Raw genomic sequence first — 3508 nt, 5'->3', positions numbered from 1 at the left:
ATATCATGTAAAATTTTAAAACATACTATTGAAACTAAAATATTAACATTAATTGAATAAAATATATTGGAATATAATAATAATTAATATAAAAATCAGTTACACAAGCTAGGGCAATAAAAATGAGAATTTATATTTATACAATTTTCAAGTAAGAGACATCGATGGTCGATTTAACATGCTAATTTGTATCCTGTTAAAAAAGTTCAACTACATTTTATATGATAGTTTGAGAATTTATTATTTCAAATTTACCCACTGTGCGAATTAATGTAATAGTCTAATAAAAAGACTACTGGTTTGAATTTTTTACATCTATATTTTCACAAGAAGTTACTTTTCGGCATTCCAGTTTAGACCAGTATTCTATTAGCTTTGTAACTTTGTGCTTTGGTGGAAAATCAATTGAATCGATAGCATTATTATTTCGTGTCTCCCGAATCAAAGGTCTGACTAAAGGGGATTCGTCATATGTGTTATAAGGTTTTGCTACCCAACTGTCTAAAACATCCTCGGCTTCACTGAGCGATTCTTGAGACTCAATTGGTGTTACTGAAGTGAGGTCTGAATCCAGATCCGAGTCACAATACGGAAGACTTGAATGACAGGTCAAACCATAAGACAGTGCCTTTCTAGGGTTTGATTGTGTATGATAGTTTGGTTTAACATTAGACGATCCAAAATAACGTCTTTTGGTCCAAGAAGAATTTGGAATTGTCGATACTGTTGTCGAAGGATTTGTAATGGTCTCATGCGGGGATATAAAAAAGGAGTCTGAAGCAGAAACTCCAAACACAGATATAAAATCTTCCCATGAATAACTATGTCCTGAACGTTTCATTCTTTGTTGAATATGCTCATAGTACCGTAAAGTACCGTGTGAGGTCTGTTAAACTGCTGGTGCGACGAACGACGGGTTGTGCCATCGCAAACGAAACAGGAACTGCAGGAATGCCGGAATAATCTGGCAGGCTCCCAGCATACAAACTTTCCTGAGAACATGTAGAACTAGCTACTGTTTCCGTTGGCGAAAGTTTTTCGGTCTTGGATTCGTTGCTTTTAACATTAATATCCTCATCAAGCTTGTTCTTGCCGTGAGAGTCACCACCGATATTTTTTGAAGTCATCAGGATCCAGTACTTAGAATTATAACAAACTGTTGATCTATTTTACAGGCTGAGAAAATTATAAATGTTAATTTTTAGACACAATAGAGAAATGTCTTAAGTTCTAAGGTAGCGTTACTAAAAATAGTAACAATAATTTAATTTTAAGCCAGTTTGATATGAAAACACTTATCATATGTAGCCTGTCACTGATTCTCTTCTTACTAATTCTAGGCCCAAGTAACAGTAATATTAATAGGTTGACAGGAACTTTTATCGTGTAATTTAGGAAAGCTGATCGAAGCTTATTTATGTGCTTTTCATTCTAAGTATTGTAACAAAAATATTTTAATTTTATTTTCTTCTTAAGAATAAATGTGATTTTCAAATAATAATTTAATGGATCAGGAAACTATGAAATATTAATATTATTATATCGTTATGATTAATATTAAATAAGGATAAGACTAGTTGTCGGGGTTTATTAATTCCATATTTCCAAAATCTCTCAGTTAAATATAAAGAAAAATAGGCCTAACGTTATGTAATTATTTATTCAAAGTATATAACATGTTGTATCCTTCTATTTTTGGCCTAAGTTTTTTTATATTTTACTACAAATTATAACACCAACATGCAATTTTCTAAGCTACACAGACAAAACCACTTATCTTACCATTTCAAATAGTAACGTTTCAAAAGAAACAAAATAGTATCCATGTAACAGTTTATTTTTAGCTAATCTTTAGTGCTTTGACCTTGACCAAAAGCCAGTGAAAGCCTATCAGTTAGGCCTAAAGCTAATTTCCAATATTATATTTTAATCAAGTGTATTTTTCTTTTCATATAATGCATTAATTTTAGGGCTGACACAAACTGGCTTTCACTGAAAATAAGTTAGTCCAAGATCCATAGTTTATTAAGCATTTGACTCTGTTGCTTATACTTAATACATTAAGCCTAATATATTAATAAGAGCACCTGTTTTTCGTTAATGTTACATTTAACCGACATTGACAAAATCCTCAGTAGAGGGCCTTCCAATAAACTAAACACGTTGTTTACGTATTTGTATTTTTAAAATGAGATTTACTTATATGTATATTCAAGTATATTATTGGTTATAACTTAATCTTTTATTGAATTGGATACGATTTATTTGTCTTAAAATTTATACTGAGCAACGTGTCGAACAAACACTATTCAAAAAATTTAAATCTTACGCAATATGGATATTTTTAAGGTACCAATAACTAGTTTTCAAAAAGTAATTACACTTTCTCGGTTCTATATATCTTTTTAAAAATATTAATTTTGCTCAACTATTTATATTGTTACGTCTCTGGTCGTTTGTTAATTTCCCGTAAAAATTCTTCCCGAGGAACTTCAGCTATACAAGTTCTTTCTTAAATAAAACTAGTTTATTCTTCCTCAATACAACTTTGCAATACACAGAATTTGCACAGTCACTTTAACTTAAATACACACTATAATTCACAATGATTTACACACTTTACTTATGGATTGAGGCCCGGCATGGCCAGGTGGTTAGGGCGCTCGACTCGCAATCTGTGGGTTCGAATCTCCATCACACCAAACATGCTCGCCCTTACAGCCGTGGGAGCATTATAATGTGATGGTCAATCCCACTATTCGTTGATAAAAGAGTAGCCCAAGTGTTGACGGTGGGTGGTGATGACTAGCTGCCTTCCCTCTAGACTTACACTGCTAAATTAGGGATGGCTAGCGCAGATAGCCCTCGTGTAGCTTTGCGCGAAATTCATAACAAACTTACGTCTTGACTCGATTATTATCTGTCTCTATATCTCCCTATCTGCAATTATTCTCCGCTTTATTTGCCGCCTTATATATTAAAATAGAGGGCATCTGGTAAACACTCGAGCCTTCATGATCCTTCTAGAAGCTCATCACGTGTTACCAGCATCACTTGACTTTCGCTGTTGTAACACTGCCCCTTCCTTAATATTGTTCCTCCCGAACAATAGCCACTTACATTAAACCAACAGATAATTAACAATAACTTAATTAAATGTACAGAATTTACAAACACAAAATTAAAATTCAACAAAGTCTTAATTTTACGGGACGTATCTTCTTCCGTACTGATCTCTGTCTCGTTGGCTTCTGCTTCACGTGGGGTTCATCTGCTCCATCAGGAAATGTCATGGACCGTGATAACGCCAAAACCTTTTGGCATGCACCACCTTTGGCTTACCTCGCCGATCACATTTTATTCGGAAAGTCACGTCTGAGAGACGATCCACTATGTTATATGGGCCTTCCCATGGAGAAGACAACTTAGGAGACTTCCCTTTGGTCTTCCTGGGATTATACACCCACACCTTGTCTCCTGGTACAAAGCTGACTTCAGTAGATCTCTT

The sequence above is a fragment of the Limulus polyphemus genome, unplaced genomic scaffold (assembly GCF_000517525.1).
Source record: "Limulus polyphemus unplaced genomic scaffold, Limulus_polyphemus-2.1.2 Scaffold2951, whole genome shotgun sequence".
NCBI lineage: Eukaryota > Metazoa > Arthropoda > Merostomata > Xiphosura > Limulidae > Limulus > Limulus polyphemus.
The sequence above is the reverse complement of the archived record's forward strand: the minus strand, read 5'-3'. Positions refer to the sequence as shown.